Source organism: Cinclus cinclus, chromosome 5 (genome assembly GCF_963662255.1).
Source record: "Cinclus cinclus chromosome 5, bCinCin1.1, whole genome shotgun sequence".
In the NCBI taxonomy this organism is placed as follows: domain Eukaryota; kingdom Metazoa; phylum Chordata; class Aves; order Passeriformes; family Cinclidae; genus Cinclus; species Cinclus cinclus.
The window spans coordinates 69167626-69181055 of NC_085050.1; positions in this window are offsets into that span (position 1 = coordinate 69167626).

Below are 13430 nucleotides of genomic sequence, written 5' to 3' on the forward strand. Positions count from 1 at the left end.
CATATTCTCCTGGGGAATTCAGCGCTCAGTAAAGAATTTTCCAGCCTTTTCTTTTGTATTATACAAGAGGACAAGCCCCAGGCATGTCCAGTTTGTGGATCTGGTGTAGGATCCTGCTCTTCAGCAGGTGTGTTTTGTTCAGATACTAGAGAGGGAATCCTCCAGCTGTGAGGAGGTTGCTATCCCAAGTTACCTGGGAAGTACTGAGTGTTCCATGAACCCTCCCCAGTGCATGAGCTCAGACTCACCAACCCACACCAGATGTGTCCACTTCTTTAGAAGACAAATCTGACTATGAGCAATGAAGGAGGAATATCCTCTCTGCTAGAAAAAAAATAGGGAAAAGATATATTGGAATAGCTGGGATTGCTTACATTCATTACTCAAGAGCTAGAGGAAGGAACTGAGGGTTAAAGGAAGGACAATGGGTCCAATCCAGGGTGTGTGGAGGCAACTTTTGGTTGTCAGCTGGCCAAGGTTAGTGTCACCCTGCTGTCAGCAGTCCTCTTCCAGTCCATTGGGAAGCATCCAGAGGAGCACAGCTGGGTGAGGAACATTCCAGGGCCTCAGCAAACAGCAATGCTCCTGCAGCTGGGGTCACTGGGAGAGGCATAGCAGTTTCTGTGCAGGTGCCTTATTGTCCCCAGATGTTGTGGGGATACTCCCTGGCCACTGTGGAACATCTGGCTGGGAGTACGGAGCTGGAGCTGACCAGTCTGATGCCATTCGAGGCTTTCTGACCTAGAATACAAGGTGGTCAGAGGTTTTTCCAGCAGAGAGAAGATGCTTTTATAATGTGATATACCAGCAGATGAGGGAAAAGGCAAAGGAACAACCAAGCCTCTTGGGAGAAGAATATTTCACCCGGAAAATGCAGTTGTGAAAAATGTATCATTGCATTATGACCAAAATGTTTTCTCAGAGAAAACATTGTGGTTTCTTCTCTGGGAGGAGGAAAAGGAAGAATATAATTTTGACATATTGAGGTGTTCTGCAGTGGGTTGTGTCTTCTGGAGGTTGCTTTTCTTCGTCTCTAGAAATATTTCTGAATTCTTGTGCCACTGCATTTTTAACTCCGTGATCCAAAGGGAGAACAACTGGGAATATCTATCTATATATATATATATTAAAAAAAAAAAAACCTCCACAAAACGTGCTAGATAGCAATTCTATTTACTGATGTCTCTATAGCTCTACATAAAAATTTTCTATAACCCTGCTGGCTAGAAGTTTCACAAGGTAATAATTTTTTCAACTGCACTGTTTATATGGTGTGGAGATATGCTTTTTTGGCAGTCTCAATATTCCAGGCTTGTCATATATTTCATGTGGAAAAGCAGAACTTTCCCAGATGTGGAATAGCAGAATTTTGTGATTTTATGTTTATATTTACCTTGATAGGGTCAAAGCAAAATCTTATTGACTGTAAACCACTGGGGAACCATTTGATCAGCATTGAGCAGAGTACAGAACTAGATTTTTTTTCCTCAGTCCTCAAAGAATGATTAGCTACTTTAGAAAATTAATAAAAGTCTTCAAAAGAGACCTTGGAAAAGAGCTCCTTTTGTCTCCAAAGTTTTTCTCCACTTCCCACACACATTCAGGCCACTTCTGAATATATATTTAAGGCAGAGAGAGCTCCAGGCTGTTTGTACAATGAAATTGGCGGGAAGCAGTCTTTCATTCACTCACACAATTGTGCCCTTAGAATATAAGCTATGAACACAACTAATATGATAATTAAAAGATTTGAAAAGATGCCCACTAAAATAAACAGTTCCACATCAGCTCAGTAAAAAGAGTCATCTTACTTTCAGAAAGTGCATTTTATCTCGAAGGCTCCCAGAGCTGCCAGCACTTTGCACATGTCCAGCCACAGAGCAGAGCGTGGTGAGAGGCACTGCTCCCCGTGGGGAGCACAGCCAGCATGCCATGCACTGAAACCTGCTCAGGAAGGGGAGCTGAAAGCCAGATTTGGAGTAGGAAGTGCATGGCTACGGTTGTACGTGGAAGAGATTGCCCAGAGAAGCTGTGGATGAAAAATTTCATGAGGAAACTCCATCTACACATCACCTCTACAGTGGCTCGGGTTGTAACAGCCCAGGATTTCTGAGAAGCAGCACTGGTAATCAGAGAACCATAGATTGGGTTGGGTTGGAAAGGAATTTGGAAAGATCATGTCATTCCACTCCCCTGCCATGGCCAGGGACACCTTCCCCTAGACCAGGTTGATCAAAGCCTCATCCGAATGCATTTTGAACACTTCCAGGGATGGAACATCCACACCTTCTGTGGGAAACTTGCACCAGTGCCTCACCACCCTCACAGGGAAGCATTCCAGAAACATCCCAGAACCAGCTCTGGTAAATAGCACCACACTAGTCCTGCTCCCTCAGCTGGGGTTTTTCTGGATATCCCAGACACCAGAAATGCACACAAAGCCACGTTTCCACTGGTGGGGTTTTTTTTGAAGTAACTCTGGTGGAGAAGAAATCATTTCTGCCTGTTGCATCCACAACAGTGCGGGTGCAGATGAGCACAGCAGCGTAACTGAGAGTCTCCTCATTACCCTGCTGTAACTGTATCTCAGAGGTAGACAATAGCCCCAGGCTTAGATTTTCTAAAAAGTTACGTGTATCAAAAGGGATCTTGTACAGGCAGAAAGCAGCAAGTTGATTTTTCCAAGAGCAGCTTTGCCATTTTAAGCAGTTGTTGGCTTAATAAGTGAAATAGCTCAGGGCTGTGTGCATGCCACAATGATTGCATTCTGCAAGAAAAGACTGTGCCCGTGGGTCTCCAAGGTTCAGAGCCAAGACTAGTCATACTTGTGGTCTTTAAGTTGCAACCCCAAGCTATTCTCACCACCGTAGATAAGGGATAGCTGATCATAAGAATAACACAGATTCCAAAATAACCAACCACAGCAAAATTAAAATGACCTAGTCGAGCAATACAAAGAGCGTGTGATTGACAAGATAGCTCTTCTTTGAAATGTACTGCAGGCAGTAAATAGCATCTTATGCCCATAAGGTATTTTCTATCTTAAAGCCAAGAATAATGATCTGGCATCTGTACATCCTGAGTGAGGATTCAGTTCTCAAGGCTGCAGCAGCTCCCTCCCAAAAGCCCCTGGAAATGATAGCAGGGGTGTGCTCATGCTTGTAATTATACCATGGGGTGCTTCTCCTCTTTTTTTTCCCAAGTGCTTCTCTCTAACATAAACAGCTGTGCAGGGTGGAGGGAAGTTTCGCCTCTTACACTTGTGTTTAGATGGATTTAACTCACACTTGCATATCTTTGGAGTGGGCAGCCAGGCAAGGAAATGCAACATCAGCAGGGCCAATTCCTGGTTTATCTTTGCCCCGTCAAAATCCAAGTGACAATGCTGCTTTTTTCTACCAAAGCAGCTGCAGGGCACTGTTGTTGCCTTGTAATCACTATAATACTTCCATTTCCCCTATTTGTAGCATGTTGCAAATATAACCATGCAGAGCTGTGAACTCTGACATTCCGTGGACCGGATTCCAGTAGGGAAGAGTCGAGTTCCCAAGGTCTGCAGCAACAAGATTTGCACATAGCACTTTGGCAGCCCATCCCAGCACGTGAACTGCACCACCATTCTCACCTCATGGGAGCAACAGGAATCAATAAATGCTAATAAGCCAACAGATCTTTTCTCTCTCTTCTCTCTTCTCTTCTCTTCTCTTCTCTTCTCTTCTCTTCTCTTCTCTTCTCTTCTCTTCTCTTCTCTTCTCTTCTCTTCTCTTCTCTTCTCTTCTCTTCTCTTCTCTTCTCTTCTCTTCTCTTCTCTTCTCTTCTCTCCTCTTCTCTCCTCTTCTCTCCTCTTCTCTCCTCTTCTCTCCTCTTCTCTCCTCTTCTCTCCTCTTCTCTCCTCTTCTCTCCTCTTCTCTCCTCTTCTCTCCTCTTCTCTCCTCTTCTCTTCTCTTCTCTTCTCTTCTCTTCTCTTCTCTTCTCTTCTCTTCTCTTCTCTTCTCTTCTCTTCTCTTCTCTCCTCTTCTCTCCTCTTCTCTTCTCTCCTCTTCTCTTCTCTCCTCTTCTCTTCTCTTCTCTCTTTTTCTTTCCTCCTGGTGTAGACTGGAATGCAATCTGGTGAACAGAAAGCTCTTGGAACATGTCAGATGGCTTTGAGGAAAGCAAAGTGCTCCTTCTTTCAAGAATGGTATGTTTTCTGATGTTGTCATGGAGCTTTTTGTTGTTTTGTTTTGTTTTGTTTTTTTAAGTGAAAAGGAGAATTGTAACTTCCTTTACACAGTACATTAGCATAATACGTTCCTGCCTTCAGGTACTGTATGTCATTGTTGTGAGTACATTTTGACATCTCTCACACTTCCAGCACACTAAAGATCCATGACAGAGCTGAATGAAAACTTTTTTTTTTTTTAGACTTGGCAGGAGCAGTAAGAACACATAAAACCTGCCAGCTGTCAAGGATGTAAATGGTGATTTTGTTTCACTTTTTTAATGAATTAAAGCAGGATTGAAATCTATCCAAAGACAGCATGTTGGGCCTTGCAAGGAAAGAAAAAAATGAAAGGGAGGGATTTTTTTTTTCTCTCTTTTGGCACTTATGCTCATGGAATGTTTATTCTTGGTAGCACAGTATAGGACAGAGCTACTCTCCTGGAAAAGCCTTGTCTGTTGCAGAAACTGGTTTCAAAAGACAAAGCATTTGAGGGATTGAAAAAAAAATCTTAATTCTGCCTTATTTCAGTACAAGCACCTAAAAATTACAGCACTAGTCAGTCCTTTGGAGAAGGGTGGCAGCAAATCAGTGGCAGAAGTCATTTTGTGTGCCATTTACAGGATGAAGCCAAACTAAAATCTGATGGATTTTTCTTACAAATCATGTTTTTGCTGCCTTCTTGCTGATCCCACTTTTTGGGGTGGGGACAGGTGTGTCTTTCATCTTTCAGGCTGGCATTTGAAGCCTCACGTACTTCTGAGGGGACTGTGGTTAGTCCCTCTGGTCCCTCCTTTCTATACAGGAGCGTTTTCCTCTTCAGGGGTGAAAACATGGTAAAGAATTTGCCAGGTGCTTTGCTTTTTGTGCCCTAATTGCTGTTTTTCAGGTGATCTCCCATTCCAGAACCAGCCAATTCCAGGTCATGTTTCCAAGCTGTAGAGGGGTTATCTGTTATGAAGGCTATCTCAGCACTTTGAAATTGAATCGCAGATGTCTTAAACAGCACTGGCAGAGGGATATGAAGCCTGTTCTTTTGGAAAATGGAGCGCCTCACATCAAACCAAGTTCATATTGACTGGTGTTCCTGGACCAAAGACCATCCTGGAAGCACACCTCAGCTCTGGATTTGGGTCAAGCCAGGCACAAGTTCATCTCCAGTAATGTGGGCTGAACTGGTCCTGTATACAGCATGGAAGAGGTTCCATGTGCCTGGCAAGAGGTGCACGGAGCACATTAGGTCTTGCAGGGATTTACAAACAGGATTAAACCTGGGCTTTGTGAACAGACCTATTAATCCAGTGTGGCTTCTCCAGCAAGCCAGGCTTAGGCTGCACTTCAGTCAGGTGATTTAGACAAAATAGAAGGGAAGAAATTTTTTCAGATAAAACAAAAGTGAGGACTAGCTTCCTCCAAAAAAAACTCAAGATGGACCCAAATTTCTGAAGAAAATGTATAACTCCATTTTCCTCCCTGAGCCTCTCTCCGAGCCTCCTAAACCTCTGGCACCTACCCACTTCAGCTGGAACAGAATGACTCTTCTCAGGTTTCCAGCCTCCCTTCAAGTAGGAAGTATAGAAAATCTCACAGGAAAGCCTTTTCTTATGAGCTTTCCAGGCAGATTTTTCTGAATAAAGAGATTCTTACACATTTCAGCTATTTATTAAGTCTTCCATCTCCAGCCTGAATGTAAGTCTTGAGACACAACATGTAATTGCAGGATGACAATCTGCTAAACCCTACAACCACTTCAGTAAACTTTGTAGGATTGTAGGAAATACAGTGACAGTTTGGACACTTCCATCCTCTTTTTTTCAAGAGAAATCTTCATTTACAGCAGCATGCCATGTAATTCCAGCACTTACATGTCAGAGTGGAAAAGGGTGACCTGATGAAATGGGGCAGCGCAGCAATAAACATTAAATTGCAGTATTTTCCTCACTTTGGAGCAGCTGTGTGTGTTTTGCAAAGACACACAGCAGGTTCCTCCACCTCTGGATCCTGCCATTGCTCAGCATCTTCTTCCTCTGTCTCTGAAATGGGGAAAGCCTACTCAAAGAAATTTCCAACTTCCTCCTCCTTGCTGGAAATGAAAGCAGAGGAGATGAAAAGAAAGGAATCCCTGCTGCCTTTCCCAGTCATGCTTTTGTCCCCCTCATTTGGGTCTGGGCTATCTTCCTCACACTATGAGACCTCCCCTAGCAGGGGTGAGACTCATCTACCTCCACCAGTGGCCCCAAGGCCTGTGCCAAGGGAGCTGGGTCCACAGCATGTACAGCCTTTGATAAAGGGATGAACAAAGCAATTTAACCACTTAAATCTCATTATGGGTAGACACAGGGGGAAAGGCAGAAATTGTTGAGGGGGGAAAGAGCCAACTGACTGCCCCTGGCTCTCCTATCCCTCAAGTCACAGCATATTTTGTGCCACCAACACACAACCCTGAGGGAAATCCTGTGCAGGAGAGAAGTCAACAGTGATTATTTACTCACTTGCTGAAGTGGTAATTTGTGCTGTATTATGAAAAGTTTTAGATTTCCTGATGTATGGGAGGCAAAAAGCCCCCAAATTAGGATGCTTGGGTTGGCACCTTCAATGGAGGGAAGGTGCCTGGTGTTTAGCCTCACTTTCTTTGATGGGGCCACAGCGCTTAACCATGCCTAATCCTTTTTAATGAACACTTTGCTGATGCAAATCAGCCCACAGATGTCTATTTAAAGGAAAACACTGGAAAATCTGTTGGGAGACTGTCTCTGTAAGATAGACTTGGCCAAACTTAGGAGTGTCACATAAAGGTGAGTGAAAAATAACTGCAAGTTAAAAAAGCACTTCAGGGAAGATGGTTCAGAGGAGAATGTTTTCTGAAGTGGTGCATTTTTCACTTCATAGTTATGAAAAGAAAAATAATTCAGTTCTACTCTTGTCTCCACAAATAGTTCAGAACAGAGAAACAGAAGCACTGTTTTCACACACGGTTTTCCTGTCCTTTAAACCTACTCTCTTTCGAAAGGCAGGAAAGAGCACAAAGTAACAGTGGCTTTTTTGTCATTTGGAAATGACAAAATGGAAAACATTTGGGAAGTGTAGATTGTGAAGGGGGGAGAAAAATCATATCCTTAAGCTTTGTCACGGTTTCTCAGCTGGAAAAATATTGGAAAGCAAAAAAATGTTTCTTTTTTCATACATCCTTAATTTGGAGAATGGTTCCATAGGAAGTCCATTGTCTCCCAGGAAAGACTAAGAAAAATGAAGAGTTTTCCAGCACTCTCTACCCACAGGCCTTGTTTTCATTTCTACCCACTGACTGATAAATAGGGCATATGTCAGGCTGGATAATCACTCCTACAACGGGTTATTACAAACCACGTGGTCAGGTAGATCCTTCTGAGCATTATAATTTCCCATTTTTTCTCTAACTGGATTTTTTAAAAGAGCTCTAAATATGCACCCACATACAACACAGGATCAATTCTTTCTTAGGACCCTGCTAATTTAGAAAACATTTCAAACATTTTCAAGAGTAGGACAATGAGGAGCACATATAAATTTTCATCCTGAGTCATTACTCAGTGACTTTTCAAGTTCAATTTGCCATCTCTAATTATACTTATTTTACTGTTTTTAATACTTTGAACAGTTTTTGAAGGGCTTAATCAATCAAAAGTGTCACACTGCATAAAAATTTTGCTTCCTTGAACTGGTCACCTTCCCCCCCCCAACCCCCCCGCATCATCCAGCTTTGCTTGATAACCCTTCCCACCCTCACTGGTAGTTATTTGAATCAAACAACTTTTGGGGTAGTCAGGACAGTCGAGTGATCCAAATGCACTCTTTTGCCCAAGCCATCATTTGCAAATCATGGCACAAGATCCATGCTTTCCCCCTTACTCCACCAGAGGCTATTTCTTAAAAGATCCAGTTCCTATAAAAACAATCACAGGTCAACACTGAGAGAGTGATGGAAAGGCCCATTTCAGTCATGTGGTTTTTGGCACGGAACCACGGCGAGTGCATAATCTGTATAAATGTTAGCTTTTTAAATAAACAGAACCTCTGGTTGCACAAAGGCACACAATAAGGTTGAAACTTGTTTCTTTCATTAAGCAACCTTTCAAAACTGGGGCTGGTTTTGTTCTAGATACACATCAATCCTGACAGATCACAATAAACAAATAGCAACAGTGGCAACAGAGCCAACTGAGCTGCCCTGAACACTTTGCTTCCTTTCCTCAAGTGTGGAAGTATTTTGTCCACTATCCAAATATAGAGATATTGGAATGGGAACAGGAAAGTTTTGGGGGGCTTTTATCATGCTGTGGTGAGTGTCAGTAGAGCAGTGTCACCAAGCAATCCCATAAGCAAGGCTTGAATTCCATCCACAATCCTTGGGGGATGTTGGTGATGTAAACTTCCCACTGGATCTGTGAGGGTTATATGGGAAAAATCAGCTGCTGGCAGTAGTCATTCCTCAATACCATGTCCAGACTTGACCAACTTCCAAGCTGAAATACTATAAGCAGGAATTATTTTGCTTGGTGCTGTTAGTGCAATTTCACCATGGTGTCACTGATATATACAAGAATTTGGGGTTTTTTTCAGTTTAAAAAGGGCAGCAGGAGTGATCTGTTTATGTGTTTAAAACAGCCTGGAAAGTAAGGAGGAAAAAGAGTGATCCATCTCAAGCAATTACATATATTTAAAAAGAAAAAGGCCTCTAAATATTTAGTGAACTGAAGTATTTTTGAAAGAGATGGGAAAGTAGTGTTTTATGGACACTGTGCTATAAATGCCTTAAAAGTCCATCATTCCCCAGCCATCTGTCTAGGAAGGCCAAGCTCTGCAGATGAAAAGACACAGATGTAGACAGCAGTTGTCCACGTTAAAATGCTGTTTGTCAGTGGGCTCTGTTCTACCTCCTCCCACTGTCCTCTGGATGCTCATAGGTGCTCTTGTGCCAGGCAAGCCAACATTTATAGGACAGAGTTTTGCATTTTACTTTCTAAAATTTAAATCAGCATTAATTATATCCTTTCATTGGACAATAAGCTACCTATCTGGGAAAACCAGGACATGGAAAATAAGCACATGTTTTATCTGAGAATGCACACCTCACATCACAGATAATGCAGGGATTACAGAAGATGTGATTGCTGTGCACTGACAATACAGACGTGCTGTTTCTGGAAGAGGAGGAATTTTGGGTTTAATGTAGGTGGGTTTAAGTCACTCAGCAGTTTGTCCGAGGGCAAAAGTACAATACATGGCTTTTATTTCAAAAAAAGAAGGCACTGAGATGATTTACTGCTTGTCACACAACACAAAAACAACACATGGTTACACAGGTCATTTTAGAATGAGATTTTCTTTGACTGGTCTGCCCAGTGGTGGCAGGACCATGAATCTTATCTCAAGAGTGTATATTAATTTTCTTCTCAGTGAGTAAAGGTATCAGATAAAAACCAAAACAACAAAACAAGACAAAAATCCACCTTGTTCACTCAAAATCCCCTGCAAATGGCTACAGTAAATTTCCCAGCACTTCAGCATGACTGTCATGTTCTGGCACAAATATATCTTGATGAAGTTATCCCTTCAGTGGTCACAGATCATCCTTTATGTCTTTGCTCCTTTGTAAACAAGTTCTTAGGTAGCTCCCCTCCCACTTGCATGTCTGCACATGATTTCATAGTTTATTAACAATTTGGTGGCTTCCATTGTGTGGTGGCTTTTTTTTGTTGTTGACTGCCACCTCAGCTTTGCCAAAGTGTGTCTTGATTTGCAGCTGTGAAAGGAGGTCTAGGGCTGGGGCAGAGTGTGACCCATCACCTCTCCTTGTCACACCCAAAATGTGCAGAAAGGAAGGGATGAGGATTAGCAGATCCAGCCTGTTGTTCTGCTCCCATTCAGAGCTCAGAGACAGCAAATCTGTGGCGTGCACTGATCACTGATTTTAGCACCACCAAGCCCAAAATCCCCTCTCAGTTCTCCCTGGCAGAAGCAGCACTCAAAGAGCTCATCTGTCTCACCCAGAAAAGAGGACAGAAGAGCTGTACCATCCTCCCTTTCCTATGAAACAGGAGTTTTGCCTGCTTCCAGAGATAGATAAATGCAACACCGAGTTCCCACGAAGTGCCTTAAGCCTGCTAAGAAAAGTAAAACAAAGCTCAGTGAACTACACCTTTGCTGAGCAGCTAAGACAGCAGAGTTGAGAGTATTATATCTCAAGTCTGTGTCATTTACTTGGCAAACAAAGCCTTCATATATTAATTAAAATCCCTGAAAATTGTATTGTATGCAAGATCTCACTCTTTAAGTGTCATTTTAGTGGCCCACCTGATCTTAGTATAAATTAGTCTGCTGAACACCCTATTGTCTTGACAGTGTGTCTTGCCTCTTTCTCATTTTGGAAAAGAAATCTTCTGAAATGCCAAAAATCTCTAAAGGCATTTCTGACATTTCAGAAAATATGCTGAGGCTCTTGTCAGCATGGAAAACTGCCTGAATATCATCAATAAAACATGATTAAACATAATTTTCTCTGAATTATGTCACATTTTCCATTTTTTGAAGTATGAAAGATATGTAGATGAAAACACTCTATTCTATAGATGACTTGAAAGTTCAGAATTGCCCCGGAGACTTTTGTGTCAGCCAAAGCAGATGATATAATAAAATTACACATACAAATACTTTAACAGGTTGTTCTTAAAACTAGAATCCTGTTTACTGGAAACTCCCTACCTTTGGCAATTCTCATCAGTTGCTATAATAAATACCCCACTTTCTGCAGAGCATAAGAGAAGCTCTGAAAGTGTTTGTGAGCTTTTTGCATTGTTTTCCAACAGCCCCCAAACCAACGAGTGCTCATAAATCCATCCTTTATCCCTGTTTAGTTATTAAATGTTTCTGTTGGATCTGCTTCCAAGACATTTGAACTTTTCTGCTGGCGCTTTAGTAATTTGTGACAAGTCATAATTGAACTACATCCACTTTGTTAAGGGGTTTCAACAACCTTTAAACTCTCATGATCTGTTGGCATTACAACTCTCTGAAAACCCCCAAAATCTGACTTAAAACAGCTGAACTTTTCTTATGCAACACATTAGCACTTTCTGGCCTTTTGGATGCCTTGACTCTGCCTTGATCTTGTTTAGAAACTGAATTATATATAAAGAATATGTGTTATGCTTTTTATCTATGGACATTGCAGACAAACATATAGGACATACAAATCATTGTATACAAAATATAACCAAAACATATGCACCTACACTGGAAGGGGGGCAACTGTGGAATAAAAATGGCAAGACAAGTGGCCAAGCACACTTGTGAAATTACAGCTTTAAACTGATTTGAAATACATTCTTTCATTTTCTTGGGCTTTTGTAGGTCACTTACATGACCAGACTTAGATTAGGTGACTTAGATTTACACCAATTTGAAAGAGTAGCTGTGTGGTATTTTCAGGTTAAAAATCTCCGTTTGTCTACAATGTTTTCCTTCGTGCCATTATTCCTCCCTGACAGGTGAGGGGAGGTTTTGACACTGTTAATATAACACAGGGTGTTAATCTTATAATCGCCCTGTCAGCACTTCGTGTCAGGGTGTTAATGGCCACCTTTCAGCCACTCAGGCTGGCCTGCCAATAAAAACACTGCCGGCTCCTACCCAACCAGCAGCTCTGCAGCTTCTCTGCCCTTTCCCCGAAGAATAAATACAAAATTTCACTAGCCATGTGGCTGTAAAAGATGCTCCTCTCTGTTTATTTCCTCTTCCTACTCTGCACCCGTTGGCACACAAAGCAACTTTGACACTGAGGCTTTTTAATGCGCTTTGCAGGCTTCGTGTTACTTTAAAATATACCATTTTTTAAAAAAAGTTTTAAATAAACATAACACCTCGGACAGGATGAAAAGAGATTTTTTTTAACAGTGAGAAGCACAATTATTTGCCACAGCACTTTGCCATGTAAATGTAACCCAAAGACAAATGCTGTATTCCTGTAATTTCTCAGCGGTTGCTAAAAGTCCATATTTTTCTCTCTGCACAGGAGAGGGGCTTTTCCAGCTTCCTGGCAGAAGGAGTTGCACAATTCCAGATTACATACTTTATATGCCTAGAGGAGCTTTATTACACAAAGGGAGACAAAGAGAGGAAGAGGAGACAGCACACACTCTGAATAAAAAACAAAGAAGAGTAAACATTCCTGCAGTTATCCTTAGGGATTCCATTTGCTGTCCATCCCTCTCAAGCCCTGCCTGCCTCCCCACACCTTAATGAATATTAAATACCGGTTAACATTCAGCGAGGTGTGAGGAGGCCAGAGCTGTGATGAAACCCCACAGTGCAGCCAGTTTGCTGCTCTCACTATCTGGTGTTTGGATTTTTACTTAATTTCCTATAGGTTTCCTTTAATCAACATGACGTGGCTGATTGGCCCAGGCTGCTTCCAGCATCATGTGCTGTCCACCTGGATTTTGTACTCCTTGCATTTTCCCAGGTGGAAAAAAAAACCTCCCCAAAAAAGCACACATACACACACACACAAAAAAAAAAAGAAAAAAAAAAAAAAAAAAAAAAAAAAAACTGGAGCAAAGCATAAACAATCACCAGTTCAGCAGTTTCCACATCATACCCAGCCCAAGATGAAGTCAAAATTATTTCTGCATTAAAAAATCAGGATTTACTTAGTCTTTGCCTGCTGTATTCTATAGTAAGCACAAATGCTGGAATTCCTATTATCTCGGATGCACAAAGATGTTCATTATATCACTACATAAAAAGTTGTGGGCTTTTCCCACAGTCTTTCCATAGCATTTCATGTGCTTTGCAACAGCAAAATGAATGTGAAAGATCAGACACACAGAACAGAAAAAGATACTCCTTATCTTGTTGTGATCAGGCATTAATATGGAATATATATATATTTTGCAAAGAAGATTATGATGAATTGGATGATTGGATGATTTAGAATTGGACTCAAAATGTAAGGGGGTGTAAGAAGATCTATCACTGACTCCAAGAAAAGCCCAAGCATCCAAGCAGCCTCCACCTCATCCAAGCCACCACAGCCACTGCCAGTCCTTTTAACAACTTATTTAACATTTGGTTATTAATGCAGTATATCCTGTCTAGGTTCTGCAAAGTTACTCATTGCTGATATTCTAAATATCTGTGGAATTGCAGCTAAATCAAGGGGGAGATCTAAATAGCACTTTATTATGTATTA